Source organism: Spinacia oleracea, chromosome 1 (genome assembly GCF_020520425.1).
Source record: "Spinacia oleracea cultivar Varoflay chromosome 1, BTI_SOV_V1, whole genome shotgun sequence".
NCBI lineage: Eukaryota > Viridiplantae > Streptophyta > Magnoliopsida > Caryophyllales > Amaranthaceae > Spinacia > Spinacia oleracea.
In genome coordinates, this window is record NC_079487.1 from 120,299,499 (window position 1) to 120,326,567 (window position 27,069).

General features: G+C 38.7%; 1 non-coding gene across 1 annotated transcript; it reads right to left on the reverse strand.

The window, feature by feature from the left end:
- Positions 1 to 10,403: 10,403 nt before the first annotated feature.
- Positions 10,404 to 10,510, reverse strand: LOC130466526 (small nucleolar RNA R71). Its single transcript, XR_008926744.1, has one exon. It is a non-coding gene; the product is annotated as a small nucleolar RNA R71 (small nucleolar RNA).
- Positions 10,511 to 27,069: the final 16,559 nt, after the last annotated feature.

Consider the following 27,069-nt stretch of genomic DNA (forward strand, 5'->3'; position numbering starts at 1 on the left):
ATATAATAAAATATTAACAAATAATATATTATGATATTATTCATATAATTATGCTAAAATTAAGGGTAAGAAATTAACTAAATACTACTACCTCCATTCCTAAATGTTCTTCCCGTTTCTATTTCGAGCATTCCTAAAAGTTCTTCCCATTTCTATTTTTGGCCATATATTTTTCCCAAAATAACCTTATATCCATTTCTAATTACCAAAATACTTAAATATTCTACTAAAATTCCCACCTAAATTTCTTAACCCCTATTATTTAATTCTTTTCCCTTCCCCATATACTCACTCTCTCACCTCCTTTATTTTCTCTCTCCTTTATTTATTTTAATCTCTTACATACAATCATTTCTCTTACATTCAATCATTACACTTAGACCTGGCAAAATTGATCCGGACTCGAAAAACCGACCCGATTGATCCGACCCGTAACCCGAAATTGATCCGACGACGACCCGAAATTAACCCGAACACCAAACAGAACCGACCCGTAACCGAAATCGACCCGAAAGAGATTTGACCTGAATTGATCCGATACCCGAACGACTCGACCCGAAATACCCGAATGATTCACCCGAAACCGAATTAACCCGAACCGAAAATAACCGTAAAATTTAAATCAACCCGTACCGATCCAAACCGAAAATCAACCTAGCAACTTAAATTTACCAATTAGTTTAAACTACAAGTTTTTTTTAGCTTATCATATTTTAGGAAAATTTGGTAATATTAATCCAACCTTTAGCCGGTTTTCTTTTATTAATCCCACCTACGACATATCTTTTTAATAATCCTATCTTTACTACCCAACGACTTTTATTGGGCTTAAGTGACCGGTAATCGGTGAAAAGGTCATCGAGATGGTGATGAATTGATGATGATGACTGAATATATCAAGAGAGAGTACTGCCACATATTACCGCCTACAATAGGTTTATGACGTGTTGGGCCCAATAAAAGTCGTTGGGTAGTAAAGGTGAGATTATTAAAAAATATGTCGTAGGTGGGCTTATTAAAAGAAAATCGGTCAAAGGTTGGATTAATATTACCAATTTTCCATCATATTATTATTTTATTTATATTATTATTATTATTATTATTATTTTCTTTTTATTAGTTTTTACTCCTTTGAAACAAGAAAGCTATATATAAGCACTTCCATAACATAAAATGTAAGTACTTATATCTCTGACAAGTAATTAACCCCTGCCATGAAATTCAAGAAACTGTAATAAAACAGGAAAAGTAACAGCGGATACGATGTATAAGTAACACCGGCATAGAAAAGCAAGTAACACCAGTCAACAACATTTTGCGTAGTAGTTGTGCGCGAAAGAGTTGTGTGCGCGCGTCACACCATCAAGTTGATAATGTGGCTGGTCCACATGAGACACGTTGTAACATTATATACTTCATGTCCACGCATATACAAGTAGCATTTTATAACTAATTGCAAAATTTTATTGACATAGAACGAGTATATTATCTATTCGACTTAATTTAGTCATATTAAGTTCATATAAGCTCAAATACGTTCAAATAAATTTTAGATAATATACGGATGTACATAGTTATATATGTAACTCGATTATTAAAGTATATGTTTAGACAAAATAAGTCGAATAGAACGGAGCCTAAATCATTATACCAAGGCTATTTAAGACTTTAACTCTTATACCAAGGCTATTTAAGAATTTAACTCTTTCATTGAATCACATTCTAACAAAAATCAAATGTTTGCAGTATTACAAAGTTTTTTCGAGAGACCTTGATATCTAAGTTCAACACTAGACAATAGCAATTGAGCTATATAAGTATATGAGTATATCACATTACAAGCCATCCTTTCATTACATAAAAGAAGGTACATGGCAATACAATAAAACAAACATAATAAAAGAAATCAAATATACAACCATAAATTTCATTTATAACGACACTAGTTAAGTACACAATTTACTAAATCATGATAATCTATTACGGAGTATTATATTTTTCCACGTTTCAAGTCTCGTTTTCTTGACCGTAAATTAATAGTAGAACTAAGACTAGAATCGCCTACTTATCACTTTTAAAAATTTGAAAATGTAACCTTTAAATTATTTTTTTACTATAACTCTCATGCCATAACCCTTAAACTTCAAACTATATACGCTTAAGTCTTAAGCCTTAATTTTTTTATTTTTTTTTGTGAAAAATATTGTTGCATAATAATAATAATAATTTTATGAATGACACCAAATTTAAAGATAAATAACCTAATAAAAACTAAAAACCCGAAATATCTGATCCAACCCGAAAAATTCGATATAACCCGAAAAATCAGATATAACCCGAAAAACGCGATCCGATATGACCCGATCCGATATTGATCCAAAATTCTGACCCGAAATCAGACCCGACCCAATTATGAAAAACCAAAGTTACCCGTAACCCGAATGGACCTGACCCATACCTGAAACCGACCCGCAAGAAAAATAACCCGAAATGACCCGACCTGAATGGAACCGACCTGAATCCGATCCGAACGACCCGTTTGCCAGGTCTAATTACACTTATACCCATACTTACAAAGATTCCAATATTCTTAAAATCCACCCAATTTCAACAATGGGAAGAACTTAGAGGAACAGAGGGAGTAGTATACTCCCAAACTACAAAAACCGTATATGTTATTATTATTTCTTCAATCAAGGATCTATTACTATATACTAAAAGAGACACCAGGAATGACACGTGTTAATTTCTGGTGAGATTTTTTCCCGCCAAAAATCACTTTCCCAAAAAAGTATATCTGTTTTATTTTATTTTTATTCTCTACATTTTTTTTATAAACAATTTATGTATGGAAACAAAATTTGTTTATAAATTATGGCAATAATAGATACGACGTAATAATAATTATTCTAAATTGGTAATATTTAGTCAAATCGTTATATTAATAATTGAAAATATATCACTCGATATTTTGGTCAATTTATCATATTAGCATTTAAAATATGCATATTAGATGAATAAATATAAACGAGTATGTTAAAAATGTTATAACTATGCAGTAGTTTGGGAGATATTCAGTTAAATATTTTGTGAATTTTTTTTATCAAAATCCGTGCGTGCACGGGATCTAATCTAGTATATCAATATTCTTAAAGGTCAAAACCCTTATGTTTATGTTTTTATGTTTTATAATTTTTGAAAATAATATTTCTCTTTATTTATGTGATCGTTTAAATTCAATCTTGTTTGTTTTTTAAGGCTCGTTTGTTAAAAGCTCGTTTATTAAGGCCCGTGTGCTAATAGCTCGGCTCGACTCGAGCTTGAACTTAAACAAGCTACACGTGAGCTAAGCTCGAACAACGAAAAACTTAAATGAGCCAAGCTCGAACAGGAAAAATTAAAGCTCAATTAAGCTCGGCTCGAGCTCGAGCCCGAAATGTTTTTATCAAGCCTAGCTCGAACAGGCAAATACTCGGCTTGGCTCAGCTCGTTGACATCCCTATGGTTGTGCAATTGTGCGGGTAGATGGACAACTAGCTTTAAACCTTTACAGTTTCAACTTTTTTCTTTTTATATTTTCTTTTTTTAATAGAGGAAATGCGTAGGAAGTAGGGGTGTGCACGGTCCGGTCCAGACCGGAAATTGGATCGGAAATATGACCGGAACCGGATCATTAGATTCCGGTCTGGTCCTCGGTCCTTGAAAATACACGACTTCGGTTTTCCGGTCCGGTCCGGTCAAAACCCAGAATTTTCCGGTCCGGACCAGTGACCCGGAATATAATTTTAAAAATATAAATTTTAGATAGAAGAGCCTAATTTATAGCGCACATACATTAATATCCTCCCGCAAAAAAAAGACTTTGAGAATTTTTTGTATATAATTGGCCTTTATCCCCTTTAAATTAAGCTTATGATGTGATGTATGCTATACTTAAAGAGAAATATAGGTCGTAAAAAGATAAAATCGTAAAAATAAATTGAGTTTAAGATTGTAAATTGCAAAAATTAAAAAAAACGGTGCAAGCCGGTCCAAAATCGGACCGGACCTGAATTTTCCGGTCCGATTCCGGTCCGGACCGGACTCTTTCCGGGCCGGTCCTCGGTCCACAAATTCTGAAAATTCCGGTCTACCGTTCCAACCGGTACCGGTCCGGTTCGGTCCGATTTTGGGCCTGTGCACACCCGTAGTGGGAAGTAGACAAACCCACGTGCCTACCTTTGCCACTCAATGTTTTATTTTAGTTTTTCATTTATTATAGGTAGACAAAGTGACGTCTAGGAGTATCTTTTCCCATTCAATTTTTTATTTTAGTTTTTTTTCTCTGCTCCAGTTTTTCATTTATTATTAGATTACTTTAATAAATTGCATTTGGATGTTTAAGTAACTTTTATTAATATTTTAATTTTCATTTAAAAAAAAATTAATAACTATTTTTGTATTTTTAGATAAAGTGTCACTTTTTTACCCGACACTTTGTGCGGGAGCCGTGTCTAAAAAATAAGTCGAGACACTCCTTTAACTGTGTCTGCAAATATTTGGATACACCCGTGTCCGACACGACACCGACTCCCGTGTCTGAGTAACATAGAAGATCATAATAATTATGTTTGTTTGTATGTGAAAATGTTGGACAAAACATCTCCATGAAGCAGATGCATGTTTGAGAAGGGGGAAGTGGATTTTAGCATCTTTTTTCCCTGAAGAGAAGTGTTGTAAGTCAGGTAATTGCTGCTTGTCATTTATGAATGAATCAGAATCCTAACACTTCTAAATCTTAAAGAGAGAACTTCAACTTACTATTCATCTAATAATGTGTTTACGGTATTGTCCCTAACTTCCAAGCTTAACTACTGGTTTGCCCCTTCTCTTTATATCATGACAAGTGCCATATCCTTTTTCTTGGATGTGCTCTTTCCCCCTTCGTCTTCTACTATCCTGCTTATCCGCTCGTTCCTCTCTCCTCAATTTCTCTGCGCACTCTGATAAGCTTCCAAGCTTAACTCCATCTGAGAGTGAGTCGAGCATCAACGAAGAATCCCTCACCTCAATTACTAATGAAGGTGAGTCGAGCCATCTGTTTCTAGGGTTTAGGGCATTAAAAATTACCTCGATACGCAGATCCGAAGAAAATGCTCCTGCTGTTGAAATCACTCGAGGCTATTCACACAGCGGTAGATTCATATACTCCAGTTTGTCACCTTCAAATTAAATACATCTTTGTTTCAGAAGTTGGCCAATGATTTTAATCAAATCATGACTTCGGCCATTTCCCTTGAATTTTGCTTTCTTTTTTGTTTGGTTTTATTAAATTTTGAAGCTGTGCATTTAATTAATGTATTTTTGTTTAGCAAATGGTGTGGTGTTTATGCCTTTTTGTGCTGCTTTGACTAATCTATCAACTTTTCTTTGCTGGATTGTATATGTTGTTTATGTAAAATAATTTTTGTAGCTTATTATTGATACATATTCATGCGTATAAAGTTACAAAAATACTTAAGTGGCTTTTCCAAACAATGATAAAGTTTTGTTACACAGTACTGCGATGCATCTTAGGGAAATGATTGAAATATTCATTAATTTGTTATATGAAAATTCCTGCAGAGATTTTTGTGCTCTTATAATATGATATTTGCAGGAATGGGGTTCCGACCTTGGCAAAGAAAGCTCCCTTCTGCAACTCAAAAGTATATAGATTTTCTTTTAGCAACGCTTCGTGAAAAGTTGGAAGAGTAAAAGGTCTTGGTAAGCTTGCAACTCCATTCGAAAAGGCAAAGATAGCAGCTACACTTTGGGTGCAATGACATCTTATATCAGTTGTATGAGGCTATATGCCTATCTTAGAAAGCAGCTGATCCAAACGCCAGTAGTCACCCCTACAAGAAGTGGATTGACACTTATGCATTTTAAGATTTTCAGGTTTGTCATGGTATTGAGCTGTTAGGATAGTTCTCTATTTTTATGGCTTAGGGATAAACTTTAACCTATAATGAGTAATCAACTAAGTTATTTCAATTTGATCTAGGCATGCACTTTGCAAACTAAGGAATTGCTGGAATAAGTTGAGTGCCTCCCTAATTGGTCAAGAGCTTGATATTATCGAGAAGTTTTATAAATAAGCCATGAAACTTGCGACAGAATTCTCTGCGGCACAACCTCTTGCACAAAAGATCGTGGCTCCCTTGTGGAAATAGCTTAATCCTAAAGATTGACATCTCATGCTACATTCAAATTTTGTAATCACTTGCATAGTTGTTGACTCGTCTGCAATATTAGATGAAATTGCAATTGTAACAACTCTGAAGTCTGATCAAAGTCCAACTAATAGTCAAATTACTCGGATGTCATCTGCTGATTTGAGAAATACATGGGGTGTTCTGTTGACGCAGTACACAGAGGAGTACGAGCAATGTATCGAGAATATTCTATTAGCGGATAAAGGTATCTACATCATATCATGGCTTTTATTTGTATGTATTTTGAGGGTTAGAGGGGGGGGGGGGGGGGTGTGGGGTGTGGTTTGTGTTTGAGCCTTTCTGTGTTTTGGTTTTATTACTTTTGATCATTTTTTTTATAAATTGTTGCTTCTTGGAGTTATTGCTAGGAGTGGACTTCAGTTATGAAGCTCTGCTAAAGGCATTGAGTTACTTGCTGATTTTGAGAAAAAAGACCAATGCAAGGGTGATTGAGTCTGGAGTCCTCAAATAATAATAATAATAATAATAATAATATTATTATTATTATTATTATTATTATTATTATTATTATTATTATTATTATTATTATTATTATTATTATTATTATTATTATTATTATGGAAAACACCAAAACGTTACAAGCTTAACAAGCTACAAAGATCAAATGAACTACAAGAAGTTGGAGGGGAGCCGAGATACAATCTGGGCCCCCACTCCTCTAGCTATGGCGAACCCGATCCTGCTGAAAATGTGGGCAGCTGCCCGTGCCCCAATGTCCTGAGCCCTGGAGTACGTCTGGACCCGCTTCAGCAAAGAAACAACCCCTTTCTCTAATTCCCCAAAAGAAGAGAAGGAAAAAGGAAAGAAACCGTAACATAAAGCCCTACAACGTGCCGCATACTTATCCTGCTTCCGCTGCGCTGCAACCGCCACAACCCGACCCGGAACGAAGCCTGACAACCCAGATTGCGTCATAGGGGAAGACCCAGTCAAGTCAACACACACATCCAGACCGCCATCCCATGAGTAAAGCAATATATCTGCAGGACGAAGAGCTCCATCACTCTCACTAGTCAGCCCAACATCAACCTCCTTGCGAGCAGAAATCCCCGATTGATAGCAAATATCCAAAAGGGTATCACGAACAACATTATGTCGATGTTTGATACCCACAATCCCAGCACAAGACACGGCATGATCCCCATAAATGTCCCCGTCGAAAACCCGAGAGCAAGCAGAACACGGCGTCGAATCAGAGAACAACGGAATACCCAACCGATAACAAAGAACCGAACGATAAGTCTTACCGTTCATAGTCTGGCCTAGCCCCGAGATGGGGACTGCCCGCAACCAAGCTGAGGAGTGATCCCCCTGCTGTGATTTCCATAGGGCAACAAGACGCGAAGATAAGGAGTAGGCGGATTCCGCATCAGTAGTAACCTTCGTGAAATATATGTCTGCCAATTTCTTCATGAGAGTGGGGGCAGCGATCTCACTAGGGCTACGCATAAGGTCGGTCTCCACGGTCCTATTGAAAAGACCAAGAGCATCATCAAAGGCCGGTCCCGGACCATCAACACCTGAAAGCCGAAGAAGCGAATCCTGCAAACCAGAAGACTGCAAACGGGATGCAAGAAAAGCATAATGCCGAACATCACCAGCTGAATAAACACCCAATCCTCCATAAGAATAAGGCAAGGTGGCAAGGCGCCATTGCCAGTCACCGAACCCAGGTCCCGAAGCAGTCACGATGCGCTCTAAAGAAGCCCGCAGAGCCACATCAAAAGATAATTGGGCCGCTTCGAAAAGATGAGGCGGACAAGTGCGCATAGCAAAGTAGAGTTTAGAAACTCCAGTACACGCACGAAGAAGCAACAACTCACACTGGGGATCATTAAGCTTGGCTACAACATCCATCAACACAACAGTCTTCGACACACGCTGCGAAACCAACCCCTTACAAAAAGAGGAATCCGTACTGACTGGGCCACCAAGCAACTTAACACCAAGCGCAGGACGAGCAATATCCGTAGGAAAGATGATATGTGCGTTTTATATATTGTTTTCACCCCCGTCCCTCAGTACTTTTATGCGTCAAATGAGCTCCTAGGAGCCATTTTAGTACTAATCTGTGAATTTTAGTGTGCCTTGAGTTTCAGGAATACTTAGTGAGAAATTGGTCTTTATAGGCCCGTTTCTTGATGATTTAGGCCACCACACGATCCCGAGGGAGTTCGGGACGACTTTTGTCGACTTACGGGAGCCCTAGATGTTCATGATCGAGCCCCGGAAGTTAGACTCGGTGTTGCGGACGAAGGGCGGATCACTTAGCCCTCCGCCCGGTGGATTTCCCCTCGCCCATCGGGCGAGCAAGCATAAAGGAGCAGGCAGCAGGCGCCCGACGGGCGGATCTTCGCCCGTGCCCATCGGGCGCCCATCAAAGGCAGCAACAGCAAGTTCTCCCTCCGCCCGACGGGCGAGTGGCGCCCGACCGGGCGCGTGCAGATGTTTTCAGAAGTTTCTCTCTTCGCCCGCCGGGCATCCTTGCGCCCGTCGGGCGGGTTTCGAGCTGGAAACCCGTCGGGCGGTTGGCCGCCCGACCGGGCGACGACAACCCTGGAGCCTTTAGCGCGCGGTTTATTTTAGTTTTATTCCGGTTTTCTCTTATGTTTTTGGGCTAAACTATAAATACAGCCCTTAGTTAATTTAGTTGGAGACCTTATTATCTTATTTTCTAGTATTAGCCCCTTAGTTTATTTCTCTTAGCTTTGTTTTCTCTCTAAATTTATGCAAACACTTAGTTTTCAATTTCAATAAAAATTCAAGCTTTCTATTTATCTTGTTCTTCAATTAAGGTATTGTTCTTTATTTCAATTCTTTGTTTAGCTTTAATTATGTTTTCAATCATGCTAATTGCTTTGTTTATTGTTAATATGCTTGAGTAGTCTATTTTCTAGGGTTTGGGGATCCATGAATAATATGAAGGGATATTGAATAATTGTGATTGTTGGCATTGTAATTAATTCCTATTGATTGGTTTATTTCACTATACAATTAGATTTGCGCAGGTTTAATTGTGGTAGTTATGCAATATCAAGTTAAGATTCGAGAGATGCAATTTGATGTTTAGGCTTGTGTCAATAGGTGGAATTAGAGTTAATACGTAGCGAGAGCCCGTTAATTCTAAGTCTATGATTAGTATCGATTCGAGAGAGCATGCTAGTCTAATTAATTACTTTGTTGATTATCGTGATTGTTTATTGTCCTAGATTGTTATCTGTTGGTGAACCTATGCCCTAGATTCCTTAATATATTGATTCCTAGTTGTTTAATTATCGTCGTAGTTTTAGCAACCCACCAAACCAACTCTTGTTCCCAATAGTCTAGTCTAATTGATTAATAGTAGAAAGAACACTGTTTCCCTGTGGATTCGATCCTGACTTCCCTTGCTACCTAGCTAGTGGACTTAGGTTATTTTTGATTAGGTGATACGACTTTAGCCTGTCAAATTTTGGCGTCGTTGCCGGGGAAACGGTTTTATTTTCTGTTATTAATTGTTTTTTCTAGATTATTGTTTGTTACTTCTCAAGGGACTCCCGTTCCTTGAGACCGGATCTCACGACTGTTTTCTAGTTTTTACTTGTTTATGCCCAGGACTGTCCATACCAGCGATCTAACTTCGTTCGATCCTGAACATGAACGGACCTTTCGTAGACGGCGTAGATTCGTTGAACAGTTGAGGGACTATTCTGACTCTGAATCCGACTATCTGATTAGCAATCTATTCCATACAGATTCAGAGATGGGTGACCAAGCACCACCACCGCCACCCCCACTAGTGCCAAGGCTTACAGATATTCTAAGCCAAGTCTGTCTATGCTTCCCAAGGCAATCATGCCTTCCATTGCGGTCGAGAATTTCAAGATCGAACCCCAGCTGATAAACATGATCGAGAGACACCAATTCGGCGGGGAAAAGGGTGAAGATCCTAATCTCCATATTCAGTCTTTCATTCAGTATTGTGCCACCATTAAGCAGAAGAACTTAACACCGGAGCAGACTATGGAGATACTCTTTCCATTTTCATTGAGTGGGAAGGCAAAGCTATGGATTAATAGTCTCAACCGCGCAGCTATGAAAATCACCGATTGGAATTCTTTGGCCCTTGCATTCTATGTTAAATATTTCCCACCTGAGAAGACAGCTCGTCTAAGGGGTCAAATATTAGGTATCTCTCAACAAGCAGATGAGAGTTTGTTCGAGGTTTGGGAGAGATTCAAGGACTTGCAAAGAGAGTGCCCGCACCATGGTTTGGTTGACTGGTTCCTGGTTCAGCAGTTCTATAATGGTCTGGGTAATGAGTCTAGGTGTCTTTTGGATTCAGCTTCCAGTGGGAGATTTATGCAACTGGAGGTGCCTAGAGCTTTAGAGGTGATTGAGGAGATGGCCATCCATAGTGCCCAATATGGGAATCCTAGAGGTTTTGCCGACCGGGGTGTTAAGCATGAAATGAATTCTATTGAACAACTTACTGCTCAACTAACTGCCCTACATCACAAGCTTGATAATATACAGATAGCATCTTCCCAATCCACCCAACATGCTAGTGTCGCTGCAATGAGTGCCCAATCTGCCAATGTCTGTAATAGTTGTGGGATGCAGGGCCATTATGCACAGGAATGTCAGAGCTCCATCGAACAATGCAATGCATTCCAGTCCTACAAGCAGAACAATCCGTACTCCAACTCTTACAATGAGGGGTATAAAAACAACCCCCTACTATCATATAGGAGTACTAATGTCCAGAACCCCCATCAGATTCAACACCCTCCACCACCACAACAACAGTACCAACCGCCACCACAACACTCATACCAACCGCGGAGTAACTACAACCCGCAGCCTAGTGGACCACCCGGTTTTCCTCCACAACCTCAACCCACACAGCCTGATCAACAGGGATATCCGGTAAGGTAGGGACCGGAACGGAAGGGTGCTTTGCTTGCAAATCTGCAAGAGTAGCATCATTGTAAGGGGCAAGACCTGAGGAAGAAAGAACCCTAACGGCAGCAGTGTAGTGACCGTCAGAAATCTTTCTCTTGCATTGCTTAATATTACGCTCCGCCAAATCATGGTCTTCGTCAACATCCAATAGAGGGGGAGACACGCTAGCCAATGTGTCTATGACAAGTTGCTCAGAACCACCAGGCACACCCCAAGAACGAATAGCAGAGGTGATACACTCTTCCTGTTGTCGCCGCCTAACACCGGAGGAACACTCACGATTACTTCGTGGAGAAAAAGTCTTTAGGACACACAGAGGTAACACGAGAAACTGAACCCAACAAGCGATGTCAACTGGTCTGCAAATCACCTTATCAAGCGCCCCTTTCAGAACACGCGAAAAACCCAAACGACATTTGGGAGGGATGGTTTTCACAGAACGCAGCCGCTTAGACCATAAAGTGTTTAGAAGAGCAACATCAAAAGAAAAATGATGTTCTCGAGGCGCATCAGAAGTAGACAGCTCGGAAGCAGGAGCTTGAGGTTTTTGAATACCGTAGAGAGTAAAACGAATAGTACCATCCCCAGAATCAGGGGGGTCCACAAAAACCGTACTAGAACCACTGTGGGTATTATTATTATTATTATTATTATTATTATTATTATTATTATTATTATTATTATTATTATTATTATTATGCTAAGAAAGTCAAATAATTTACAAATAGTTAGTGGGAAGCCGATATACAATATGGGCCCCCACTCCTCTAGCTATAGCAAAGCCTATCCTGGTGAAAATATGAGCAGCAGCACGAGCCTCAACGTCCTGAGTCCTAGAGAACTTCTGAATCCGCTTCAGCAACGCTACAACATCCTTATCCAGCTCCCCCGAAGAAGAGAAAGAGAACGGAAGAAAGCTATAACCAATGGCCCTGCAACGTGCTTCGTACTTGACCCGTTTCCGAATAGCCGCTTCAGCCACAATCCGGCCCGGGACAAATCCAGCCAACCCAAACTGTGTCAAAGGGGATGATCCAGTCAAGTCAACACACACGTCACAGCCCTGATCCCAAGAGTAGAGAAACACGTCTGCTGGCCGGAGTGCCCCATCGTTCCCTCCAGATAGACCAACATCAACCTCTTTCCGCGCCGAAATCCCAGAGCGATAACAAACATCAACAAGGGTATCCCGAACCACATTATGCCGATGTTTAATACCCACGATGCCAACACATGACACCGCATGATCACCAAAGATGTCTCCCGCAAAGACCCTGGAATAAGCAGAACATGGGGCCGTAACAAAGAACAAAGGAACCCCCAGCCGGTAACACAACACACATCGGTAAGCCTTGGCATTCATCGTCTGTCCCAAACCTGATATGGGGACCGCACGAAGCCAAGCAGAGGTGTGATCACCCTGCTGCGATTTCCACAACGCCAACTGTCGAGAAGATAAAGTGAAGGTGGATTCTGCAGATGCAGTAACCTTTGTGAAGTATATATCTGCCAGTTTATTCATGAGTTTAGGGGCAGCGACCTCACTAGGGTTACTCAGGATGTCATACTCCACCGTTCTATTATATAGACTCAACGCATCCTCAAATGCTCGACCATGACCAACAATAACAGCATGTCGTAGAAGCTTTGTCTGCAAACCAGAAGACTGCAAACGAGAAGCAAGAAAAGCATAATGTTCGAACATCACCTGCAGAATAGACACCAAGTCCGCCAAAGAAAAAAGGTAAGGTGGCAAGACGCCACTTCCAATCACCAAAGCCAGGCCCCGAAGTAGTAACAATACGCTCCAAGGAAGAACGAAGAGCCTCATCGAAAGTGCGCTGAGCCGCCTCAAAGATACCAGGAGGAAAAGTACGCAAAGCAAAGTAGAGTTTAGAAACTCCAGTACATGCCCTAAGTAACAACAACTCACACTGAGGATCATCAAGCTGAACAACCTTATCCATAAGCCCAATGGTCTTGGTTACCCTCTGCATCACAAGCTCACCACTAAAAACTGGATTGGAACTAACGGGACCCCCGAGCAACTTAACACTATGCAAAGGACGAGCAATATCAGCGGGAAAGACCCCCACAAGCCTGCTTCGAGGGTCCTCTATAGGCCATAAAACCTCAGTCTTCTCAATGTTAAGATGTAACCCGAGACAAGGCCCTTCCTCCCTAATCAACTGCAGAACCTTCCCAACCACCAAGGTGTCACCAATAATAGTGTCGTCATCCAAATACCATGCCTGAAGACATACATCAAAAGCATCCCTGATTTTACAAACCAGGGGTTGTAAAACCAAGCAAAAAGCAAAGGACCAAGGGGATCACCCTGCTACACCCCCTGAGACGACCATAAGGTATGCTCCCCATAATATAATCTGGCTGGAGTAGAGTAGCAGAATTCAACCCAACGTGAAATGCCCGGACAACGAAGACGAACTTCACGTAACATGGTCGTTCGATCAACTAAATTGAAAGCATTTTAAAAATCCACCAACATCGAAAGACCCACACCAGAACCCCGATCCTCAATCAACCGATTCACAGCATGAAGAATTGCCTCACCACCCGCAGATACCCCGATACCAAATTGAAGACCATCAAATTAACTTCCCAAAGACGGACCAACCATAACATCACCAACCTTCGAAATCAGACGTCGCCAAACAGTACCCACAGCAATAGGACGAATACCACCACCGGGCTTGACAAGAGGTGTGAGGGGAGCACTAGCAACATACTCTCCCAAACCCATGGGACAATTCCCTGCTAAAAAGAGATTAACCACCCAAAAAATGGAGTCAACTAACTCATCTGAAACATCCACAACAGCACCACTCAAACAATCCATAAGGTGCTGAGCTCGCAAAGCGTCCCTCCCACAAGATGTGCCACGAGGAAAACTCCTAATTCGGTCCAAAACAACAGCAGAAGTAGCCATGAGATGATGGTGATCAACATGAATATCAGGCAAGGACGGAGCTGGGGAAGAAGGGTGTTTGGACTGTAAATCCGCAAGAGTGACCTCATTATAAGGCGCAACACCAGAAGAGGAAAGAACACGGACTACAACAGTGTAATGACCATCACAAATCTTCCTACGACACTGCTTGATATTACGCTCTGTCAAATCAAGATCCTCATCAACATCCATCAAAGTAGGGGATCCAGCTGCCAAAGCATCCCGCAAAAGCAACATACTACCACCTGGCTCACTCCAAGTACGAATAGCATTAGCAATGCTCTCTTCCTGTCGTTGCCGCCTAACGGAAGAAGAACACTCGCGATTACTCCTCGGACTAAAGGTCCTAAGGATACACAGAGGCAACACGAGAAGACTAACCCAACAAGAGATGTCGTCAGGCTTGCAAATCACCCTATCAAGCGCACCTTTCAATACCCGGGAAAAACCCAAATGACATTTAGGAGGGATGGATTTCACAGTGCAAAGACGTGTAGATAGCAATCAGTCAAGAAGAGTGACGGTAAAACCATAGTCTTGCACCGTAGTATCCACATGACTAGGTACGTCAGAATTGAGCTGCGGTTTAGAAAGACTATAGAGCACAAACCGAACAACACCATCCCCATTATCAGGTGGGGCCACAAAATTAGAACCTGCACCATGACAATATTTAGAACGGATAGCATGCGTCTTAAAACAATCCCCACAAAGCCAAATCCCCATACGACGAAAGGTCGACTCAGCCTCAAAGAAAATAGCCAAGTCAGTGGTTAGAGAGTGACGTGCGACTGATTGTGCAGCAGCATTACCACAATGACGATCACGAAGATGAGTGATCAAAGAGCTCCTAGTAAGCCCATTCCCCCCGCCATCTTGACATCCATCTTGACGATCACGTAGATGAGTGATCAAAGAGAAGTTTTATTATTATTGTTGTTGTTGTTGTTGTTGTTGTTGAAAGTGGCGCTTTTCAAGCGCATTATATGGCCTGATCACATTTGTGAAATTCACAAAGGTGGTACTGAAAAAGCTATCACATTTTTAAAATTCACAAAGGTGACACTGAAAAAGCGCCACCTTTGAAGCTCAAACGTGGGCCTTATTATAACAAATGCACCTTTGTGAAGCTCAAAGGTGGCGCTTATTACAAAAGCGCCACCTTTGAGCTTCACAAAGAGGGCGCTTGTTGTAATAAGCGCCATCTTTGAGCTTCACAAAGGTGGCACTTGTTGTAATAAGCTTACCTTTTTGTGATTATTTAAAAAAAATCAGCAATATAATTTCTGATTCTGCAATATAAAATTCTACAATATAATTTATAGCAGACTCTTTCACCAAACATCACCTTGACATTCCTCAAAAATTAGATATATTTCACGTTTACAATAATATACAAGATTAGTTATATTTAATACTAGCTTGTTCTATTTATAACGAGGGTATTTCACAAGCGGTGAATTAAGTAGCCCACTTGTCTCGAACTTCATGCATCGTCTCTTTGGTAAAGGGCTTCTCCCTTGGAGTATTGAAAACCTTTGAAAGAACAACATGCAAACCAATAAATTAAATTAAGTTAAATAGATAAGATTAGTTGAGAGTTAGGAGCGAAAATAATTTTTTTAGTCAAAATATGTTTACTTAGGTTCGTTTTGTGAAAGTTGGGAGCAAAAATGTTATTTTAGGCTATATATGACCCTAACGAGCTTTATATGTGCATAAATAGGTGGAATGAGTCTTCTAAACTTTAAATAATCATATTAAACATGTAAATTTTTTAGATGTTTATTTAGGTTCGTTTTGTGAAAGTTGGGAGCGAAAATGCCATTTTAGGCTACATATGACCTATAACGCCTTAAACGAACTTTCGATGTGCATATATAGTCATCTATGAATAAGAGAAACCTTAAGATAATAATATTAAACATGTGAATGGTTAAGAATGGGTCCGATCCTTTAGGTTCATTTTGTGAAAGTTAGGAGCAAAAATGCCATTTTAGGCTACGTATGACCTATAACGACCCAAACGAGGTTTAGATGTGCATAAATTAACCAAAGTAGATGAGAAGGAGGATTAACAACCTAATAATAAGTGTATTAAAATGCACAGGGTTTAGAATTCCTATTTTGGTTCATTAGTCGAGAGTTGGGAGCGAAAACAACTATTTTAGTCAAAATATGACATGATAAATGTGCATAAATTGGCCAAAGTAGATGAGAATGAGGATCGACAACCTAATATTAAGTATTTTGAACATGTAAAGGTTTAATAATTCATATTTTGGTTTATTAGTTGAGAATTGGGAGCAAAAACGGCTATTTTAGTCAAAATATGACATGTAAGTATCGAACGAGCCATAAATGTGCATAAATTGACTAAAGTAGATGATATTGGGGATTGGCAGCCAATACTGAGTATTTTAAACAAGTAAAGGGTTAAGAATTCCTATTTTGGTTCATTAGTTGAGAGTTGGGAGCGAAAACATCTATTTTAGTCAAAATATGACATGTAAGGATCGAACGAGCCATAAATGTGAATAAATTGACCAAAGTAGATGAGAATGGGGATTGAAAGCCTAATACTAAGTATTTTGAACATGTAAAGGGTTAAGAATTCCTATTTTGGTTCATTAGTTGAGAGTTGGAGCGAAAACATCTATTTTAGTCAAAATATGACATGTTAGGATCAAACAAGCCATAAATGTGCATAAATAGACCAAAGTAGGTGAGAATGGGGATTGACAGCCTAATAGTAAGTATTTTAATCATGTAAAGGGTTAAGAAATCCTATTTTGGTTCATTAGTTGAGAGTTGGGAGCGAAAACGGCTATTTTAGTCAAAATATGACATGTAAGGATCGAACGATCCATAAATGTGCATAAATTGGCCAAAGTATATGAGAATGGAGATTGACAGCCTAATACTAAGTATTTTGAACATGTAAAGGTTTAAGAATTACTAGTTTGGTTCATTAGTTGAGAATTGGTAGCGAAAACGACTATTTTAGTCAAAATATGACATGTAAGGATCGAACGAGCCATAAATGTGCATAAATGGACCAAAGCAGATGAGTATGGGGATTGACAGCCTAATACTAAGCATTCTAAATATGTAAAGGGTTAAGAATTCCTATTTTGGTTCATTAGTTGAAAATTGAGAGTAAAAGCTATTTTGGGTTGATATACGTCATATATGCCCCAAAATGGCAGTTTCGATCCCAAATATCAACAAATGAACCTAAGTCCAAATTCTAAACATTTTTTTATGATTCATATGCTTAGTTAGAGGTTTTCAAGATTCATTTCAAGTTATTTATGCACAACTAAAGCTCATTTGGGACGATATAAGTCATATATGGCCCAAAATGACATTTTTGATCCCAAATATAAACAAATGAACCTAAGGAAACATTATAAACCTTTTTTTATGTTTCATATGCTTAGTTAGAGGTTTCTAACATGTAAAGAGTTAAGAATTCATATTTTGGTTCATTAGTTTAGAGTTGGGAACGAAAACGGCTATTTTTGTCAAAATATGCCTAATATAAGATTCTTTTGGTATAACTATGTTCATTTTAAGTTCTTTACATTGAATTTGAATACTTTTTGATGGTTCATGCCAATTATAGGTACATAGTTCTTTTTAACTAATTTCTAGCCTAAAAATACATCATAAATATACTATTTTATGTAGCTTTCCAGATCTTCAATTCATTGCAACTTTTGAATACGTCATGCATGAATTTCATCACGTAATAGCCACACTCGATCCCACCCTCTTGTTGGGCGCACTAGATTAAAGAGAACATGAATGAGGTAAGGAAATGTATTTCTTTTGGCCGTAGAATAAGTAGTGAACAAGTTATTATTTAACTTAACTGATTTCAATCGAGGAATTGCGCTTTTTTGACATTTATTTTCCTCAACACTCCGCAATCCATAATTCATTGGAAGTTAATTAACATTCAATGCTTGAATGTAAAATATGTTTGCAAGTTTTATTTGATATGTACAAAAAACTAAATACGAAATGTACGTTATTCAAGAAAAAATTGATTCTAAAAATAACAACCTTTAAGCGATCTACATAAAAAAGGCCGACTTTATGTTTATCTAAGAATAACACAACCTTTTGGACCTATATTCTTTTAAAAGGCTCCCCTCTATAATAACTTGCTAAAATAGGTAATATGCTCAATATTTTTTATTCTTCTTGTTAATTATATAAAGAAAAAATGTTTAATTTGTGAGCTTGGTTTTCATATTCCCTATTGTAGCAAGTCATTTATGAGGGGAGCCCTTTAAAAGAAGACATGTTTAAAAGGTTGTGCTATTCTTAGTTAAACGAAAAGTCAGCCCTTTTTAAGCAAATCGCTTAATGGTTGTATTTTTAGATTCAATTTTTCCCTTATTCAATAGAGACTTGACCAACAAGGGCCGTAATGGATCTTGATGACAAGAATCAAATTGATAAATTGTGTGGCTTGAAACACATCACAAAGAGCAACCAATGAAGGCTGCAATCACAAAAGAATGGTTTAATAATCCAAATATGCCACTACAATCACAAAATACCATTATAATCGACACTAATGTAGGACACTAAAGCTATTAAAAGGCATACGTACTCTTCATAGTACGGGGCTAATATGAACTTGTTTTTAGCTTTTGTGCATTGACCTTTTACCGTCATCGAGATATTCGCTGACTTCAGATGGATTGGATATGCAACTAGAACCACTTATTTATTGTGGATCCAACCACTCAATATGATATTTGGAACTTAAATCATCGAACTGAAGTGACCTGGAGAACAAACAAACATAAGAATAATCAAAACTTGGCACACCATTTGCCTTATTATATACATTACCATAACTAACTATATTACTTACCTCATGAAGACATGCATCACTGAGATATTAAGAATATCGTCTATGAGGAATTCACATATATCGACTTTAGTTACCTATGTTATGCCATGATTGAAAAAGTGGAATAATGACTTGTCCATCTGAACTCCAATAGCATTTTCATCCGGTATCCCACTAGCAAGACTATGCATCCATTTGCACACCTTATTAAGAGAGCGAAAGACGTATGGTTCCACAAGTAAATTTTCTTGAGAAATTGAATCTTTTTATGAAGGCTTTTTTCGGGCCTTGACTCTTGATTTGTAAACTTCCTTGTGCAATTAGATCTACTGATTGATGAACATCTTTGCTAGCTTGAGTTGGCGCTTTCTTTGGTTTAGCTTTCTTGATGATTTGCAAAGTCAATTTACAAAAACCAAGAGATTATAGGTAACGTTTATTGATTATCTAGACCATATTTCATTAAAAAAAATTGTTTATTGAAACATATAGGAAAGGTTATGCAAAATACAAAGGCGTGGAATTAGAAACACAAAACACCTCTTCCGAAAACTTCACACATGCACATGGCCATAGTACAAAATTGAAGGAAATAATGCCCTTGGTCCAAGTATGCATTTAATGTTAAGTCTAATAAATGCGGTTCAGTATTAATTGACAAGTTAATAATTCAGTGAGATCAAGTGAGCTGAATGCCTAGCTAGAGGCCGCTTCAGTTCAAGTGGAATTAATGATATTAATCCACAACTTACTCTTGACTGAACCCGTAGGGTCACACAAATAGTATGTAAACGGATCAAGTATTTAATGGCATTAAATACTCCATCTATGGATATTTGGAATCGACGGATCTTGGTTTCAGTGGGAGCTGAGATCGTCACAAGCAAGAAATGAATACTCCGGAAACGATGATATTGCCGAAAACGGAAATATGGATCGTATCAGAAATATAAATATTATCCAAGTCGTAGATGTTGCCGGAAACGGAAACATGGTGCGTATCGGAAAATATTATCGGAAATGGAAATATTGCCGGAATCGGAAATATTGCCGGAAACGGAAATATTGTCAGAATCGGAAATATTATCGGAATCGGAAAATAATTCCGAAAACGGAAATATTAAATATTTGTTCGAAACGGAAATTAATTCCGGAATCGGAAATATTAAATATTGTTCGTATCGGAAATGAATTCCGGAACCGGGAATTTAATCGGAAGCGCATCGTACGAATTAGAATCGGACGAGGCTTGCTAGACGAAGGCCCAGCACGAAGCCAGGCCCGCCCCCAGCAAGCCAAGCACCCAACACGAAGGCCAACAGCCTCGCCAGGCCCAGCGCAAGACCAGGCCCAGCAAGGCCATAGGCGCGCGCGCTGAGCTGATGCTCGTGGGCTGCGAGGCAGCGCCCACTCGTGTGGGCCGCAAGGCCTGCGCGGGTGCGTGCGTTCCTCGTGGTCGTGCAACACTCGTGTTCGTAACGAATCCTAATCCTATCGGAATTCGTGCATTGATTAAATCCTAATCCTAATGGATTAAATTTATTATTTAGTGTTCTAATAGGATTCTAATTAATAAGTCCATATCCTAGTAGGATTATAATTCCTTTCCATAAACTCTATAAATATAGGCCTAGGGTCACATATTTAACAGACGATTTTTGAAGTATTCAAAGGTAAGATTTTTAAGCAAAATCAGCCAAACACTTGCAACCCAAATAGCCGAAATTCCTAAGTAACCTTAAGGGCGATTCTAGTTGGTCAAGCTTAAGGCGGATTCGGACGTGCTGTGGACTATCTACGGAGGGACGACACTTGGAGTCCTAAAGACTTGTTCTTGTTCGGTTCGGGCGCAGCTAGGGAGGGCACGCTACAAAGTGTATGCATCTGAATTATGCTAAATGATTATGTGTTAATAATATGTTTCCTGGCTTTATGGTTTTTCCGCATGATTTATGTTTATTCATATGTATCATAACCTAACAGTGGTATCACGAGCCTCTTATTATTTTCATAATCTAAATTGCATGAACATGGTTAAATTACACAAATTTGCAAAGAATTAAAGGGGTGATTAATTGTCGTTTTTCGTAATTAATTGCAAATTGCGTTTATTTAATTATATGTACGCAGTTTTTTCGGCAGAATATTCGTTACTCATCCAAATCGAGTGATTTTCGTGTCAATTCCGCATGTAAAAGTCATTCTAAAATTTTGACAAAAATAGATCTTTTTCGCCGAAACCCAGAATTCCCAAATCCGAAGCCTAACTATGACTTTTGGGAGGTTTTAGTTTTTCGAACGCAAAAGTTTGTAAATTTAAGATGTTAAATTGAATATTTGCGATTCTTGTTGATAAATCTTGAGTTTTTGATTGACCTACAGTATATGTTTAACAATTATGAATGCCTAGACTTGTTAATTATACAACCTAATTTGTATTTATGATTAATTTGTTGAAATTCGAATAATTTAGAATTGATTTGATTTTCATAATTAATTAATAATTTAATTAGGTACCAATGATTAAAATCCACCATAAAAATTGTTAATTTATGTTAAATTTTAAATTTTTATGACCTAGATTTGAATCCATGTTAATCGGAAATTAATTGATTAATAAATTTTCGATTTTTCGCCCTAAAATTATGAAATTAATATGATTTATTAATTTGTCATTAATTTTGAAATAAAAGTTTTAATTTTTATGCAATTCGCTCATAAAACTTGCACGCACAAAGCAATGGACGCTACGTGTTACCCTTAAGGGGTGTTGTATAGTGCGGGCATGCGACGACGAGCAAGGGAGCTCGTCGCCCATGCGGTACGATGCAACGAGCAAGGGCCATGGCACACGAGCACAAGGCAGCACGCTGCCCTTGTGTCGAGTGTTGTGCGCATGTGGGCGAGTGGGCAAGGGCGAAGGGCCAAGGCGCAAGCCATCGTGGCAGACGCGTGTGGGCAGCAAGCGTGCTGCGCCACAGCGCGCGCTGCCACGCCCAGCGAAGCCAGCAGACGCGAGGCAAGCAGGCGCGACGAGCGAGCGGGCTGCGCGCAGCGTGGCCTGTGCTTGCTGCGTTGCGTGTGGCCTGCTTGCGTGGTGCTGTACGATCAGCCGAGGGGCGTCAAGCCTCGTGCACTCGATGGGGCTTGGGCGCAAGCCCAAGTGCCTCATCGTGTTACGATTGAGTCGTTTTAAATTTAATATTGAATTTTCAGTTCGGAAACGTTTTAATTAATTTTAAAATTAATAATTTAAATTGTTTTCTCGGATTTTAATTTTGAATAATATAATTATTATAAATTTTATTTATATTAATTATTTTACTAAAATTAAACCTTGAATTAATTTAAATTCATTTAATTCAACTGAAAAATAAATTAAATTGGATTCAATTATAAATTTATATGAGCTTTAAATTTTAATTAAATTTTTATGTTTCCGGTTAGATTAGAAATACATTTTTATGTTTAAAATTAGTAAAGCATATGAATTTATTGGTTTAAGTGGGAGCAATTTTAGTCATAAACTCTTGATTAGGTCTACAAATCCTTTAAGGTTAAAACAACTTGATTAGAATTAATAAGGACTGAATAATTGGTAGATTATTGGTGCCCTTGATTAATTGCTGCAAATATTTATGTGATGCATACAACGTGTTTTTACTAACCAGCTATGTGGGCCATTCATTATAATGAATGGGTGAATGGTATATATTGTATATGTACTGTTTTGCAGGTTATGAAGTGACTAGTATGGCCCAAATAGGATAGAAAATATGGTCTGCGTACCATTAATTTGAATGTAATTGGTCTAAAGCACCAAATTTGTTTTTCAATTCAAATATGGTCTGCGTACCATCAAATAGTTGTAATTAGTTTAATTATAACTTATCCTATTTGAAGAAAATGGCGCCTCCCACGGTGAAATTCAAGACGGAGTTTCCAATCCATTTTCAAGACGGACTTTGAAGTTGAAGCTTCAAGATGAAGTCGGGCCATACTAGATCACATTTATCTTATGCATGCTTTAAGTTATTTATTGCTTTTAAATATGTCTTAAATATGCATGAGATTGTGGCTTGATTATGTTGCATGATTAAGGATTTTAGTTCACTTAAAGTCTAACCAACATAGTAAGAGCCTTAAGTTCCAAACTTAAAATTGAGTTAAAAGGTGCCATGCCAAAATAACACTTACTTGGATATCCTTTACATCGATCTTAGTAATAGGTTTCCGCCATAGCGAGGTGTTACTTATCGGTACTAAAGGGGTAAGGTACACAAATAATTGTGAGTACATGTTAGTTTTGGTGAAACTTAACGATATAAGTAAGGAGTCCTTTTATGTCGTGGCAAAATCGTTAGGTTTACCTAATAAGTTCTTAGACGTACATATCAACCAAGAGTAGTTTCTAGACTATTAGCAAAAGGCGTTTGCTTACCTAAAAGATTTTAGAATTGAGTCTAAATACATAATGTGATTAATTCTTTAATGGTTTTTAGGGTCTTGGAATCATTTTATTCACACCTGCCGGAACACATAACTTGAATAAAATGCTTAATGAACATTAAATTATGCATGCATGCTAGAATTTAAGTTTATTAAGAGAAACTGTGAATGATTATTTATTTGTTTATTCTTTTCAATTGTAGTTTTAATTATGGAAAACAACAATACATTCAACATTCGATCAATTCTCGAAAAGGAGAAGTTGAACGGGAAAAACTTCCTTGACTGGCAGAGGAACTTGCAAATAGTTCTTATGCAGGAAGGAAAGGAGTATGTCCTGGAAGAGGCGATGCCCGAAGCCGCAGGCGAAGGGGTCACTCAGGCAGCCCTCAATCGTTGGATTGATGCCAACAAGGATGTGAAATGTCTAATGCTTGCAACCATGGGTGCAGATCTGCAGAAAACGTTCATCAACTCAGATGCTTTCACGATCATCAGCGAGTTAAAGAACATGTTCCAAGATCTGGCTCGAGTCGAAAGGTTCGAGACCCATAGGAAAATTCTTGAGACCAGGCTTAAGAAAGGCGAGCCCGTAAGTCCACATGTTCTCAAAATGATTGGACTCATTGAGAATATGAGTCGGCTGGATCAGCAGTTCTCTCAAGAAATGGCTTTAGACACCATCCTCCGATCCATTCTCTTCATAACGGGTATGATCAGTTCAAGCTGAACTACAGTATGAATAGTCTGGACAAAACGCTCACTGAGCTTCACGGTATGCTGAAGACCGCTGAAAAGACGCTCAAAAGTGATAAGCAAGATGTGCTTATGGTGCGTGGGGGCAAGTTCAAGAAATCTGGAAAGAAGAGGAATGCTAAGAAAGGTGGCAACAAGGCCAGCCCAACTAAGCAAACTGGCGCCAAATCTGAACGGAAGAAGGTCAGTCAACCCACTTCTGAATCTGAATGCTTCTACTGCAAGAAGAAGGGGCATTGGAAGAGAGATTGCTTGAAGCTAAAGGAAGATCAGAAGAACGGAACAGTCGTTCCATCTTCAGGTATTTTCGTTATAGACTGTATACTTGCTAATTCAACTTCTTGGGTATTAGATACAGGTTGTGGCTCACACTTATGTTCCAATTCACAGGGACTAAGAAGAAGTAGAAAGTTAAGCAAGGGAGAATTCGACCTACGAGTGGGAAATGGAGCACGGATTGCTGCATTAGCTGTAGGAACGTATTATTTGTCGTTGCCCTTTGGGCTAGTTTTGGAACTGGAAGAGTGTTTCCATGTTCCAAGTCTTACTAAAAACATCATTTATGTTTCTTGCTTAGATGCTAAGGGATTTTCCTTTTTAATAAAAGACAATAGTTGTTCGTTTTATTTTAAAGAGATGTTTTATGGATCTGCTAGATTAGTCAATGGACTTTATTTATTAGATCACGACAAACAAGTTTATAACATAAATACCAAAAAGGCCAAAAAGGATGATTCAGATCTCACCTATCTGTGGCATTGTCGATTAGGCCATATTAACTTGAAACGCATTGAAAGACTTCAAAAGGAAGGAATTTTAGAACCATTTGACTTAGAGGATTATGGTAAGTGCGAATCATGTTTACTTGGCAAAATGACAAAGCAACCTTTCTCTAAAGTTGGAGAAAGAGCAACTGAACTATTGGGTTTAATCCATACAGATGTATGTGGACCAATGAGTACAAATGCTAGAGGTGGTTTCAGCTACTTTATCACTTTCACTGATGACTTCAGTAGATATGGTTATGTCTACCTGATGAAGCATAAGTCTGAATCCTTTGACAAATTCAAGGAATTTCAGAGTGAAGTAGAGAATCAATTAGGCAAGAAGATTAAGGCACTGCGGTCTGATAGAGGTGGTGAATATCTGAGCTATGAATTTGATGACCATCTGAAAGAATGTGGAATTCTATCAGAATTGACTCCTCCTGGAACACCACAATGGAACGGTGTGTCGGAACGGAGGAACAAAACCTTGTTAGACATGGTTAGATCAATGATGGGTCAGGCCGAACTTCCAATAGAATTTTGGGGACATGCACTAAATACAGTTGCACTCACTATAAATAGAGCTCCGTCTAAAGCTATTGAAAAGACTCCATATGAGTTATGGTTTGGAAAGCCTCCAAAAGTGTCTTTTCTTAAGATTTGGGGATGTGAAGTATACGTCAAACTATTAATTTCAGACAAACTTCATCCAAAATCTGACAAATGTATCCTTGTGGGTTATCCAAAGGAAACAAAGGGGTATTACTTCTACAATACATCTGAGAACAAGGTGTTTGTTGCTCGAGATGGTATCTTTTTGGAAAAGGATCACATTTCCAAAATGACAAGTGGGAGAAAAGTAGACCTCGAAGAAATTCGAGTCGAACAACAAACTCTAGAGAATGCTCAAGATGACATTCAGGATGAAACTCAGAGATCTTTAGAAGAATCTGGTGAGAATCATGGTCAATCTAGAAATGTAACCCCGCGTAGATCGCAGAGATATAGATCTCAACCGGAAAGGTACTTAGGTATTTTGACGAACGAGAGCTATGACATTCTATTACTTGAAAGTGATGAACCTGCAACTTACAAGCAAGCTATGACGAGCCCTATCTCCAAGCAATGGCAAGAAGCCATGCAATCTGAATTAGACTCCATGTCTGAAAACCAAGTTTGGGATTTGGTCGATTTTCCAGATGGCTACCAAGCCATAGGAAGCAAATGGGTTTTCAAACTGAAAAAGGACAAGGATGGAAAACTTGAAGTTTTCAAAGCTAGATTGGTTGCAAAAGGTTACAGGCAAGTCCGCGGTGTGGATTACGATGAAACCTTTTCACCAGTTGTAATGCTAAAGTCTATTCGGATAATGTTAGCAATCGCTGCATATTACGATTACGAAATATGGCAGATCGATGTCAAAACCGCTTTCTTAAACGGTGTTTTAACAGAAACTGTGTTTATGACAAAGCCTGAGGGTTTTGAGGATCCAAAGAATGCTAAAAAGGTATGCAAGCTAAAGAAATCAATCTACGGATTGAAGCAGGCATCAAGGAGCTGGAATATACGTTTTGATGAAGCAGTCAGTGACTTTGGTTTCATCAAGAACGCAGACGAATCTTGTGTATACAAGAAGGTCAGTGGGAGAAAAATTGCTTTTCTAGTATTATATGTCGACGACATATTACTTATCGGAAATGACATTCCTATGTTGAACTCTGTCAAGATTTGGCTTGGGAAATGTTTTTCGATGAAGGATCTAGGAGAAGCACAGTACATATTGGGCATCAAGATTTACAGAGATAGATCTAAAAAGATGATTGGACTTAGTCAAAGAACTTATATCAATAAGGTGCTTGAAAGGTTCAAGATGGAAGACTCCAAGCGAGGCTACCTACCCATGTCTCATGGAATAACTCTAAGCAAGACTCAGTGCCCAAAAACACTTGATGAGCGTAGACGAATTAATGGGATTCCATATGTATCATTGATTGGTTCAATAATGTATGCTATGATATGTACACGCCCGGATGTTGCGTGCGCACTCAGTGC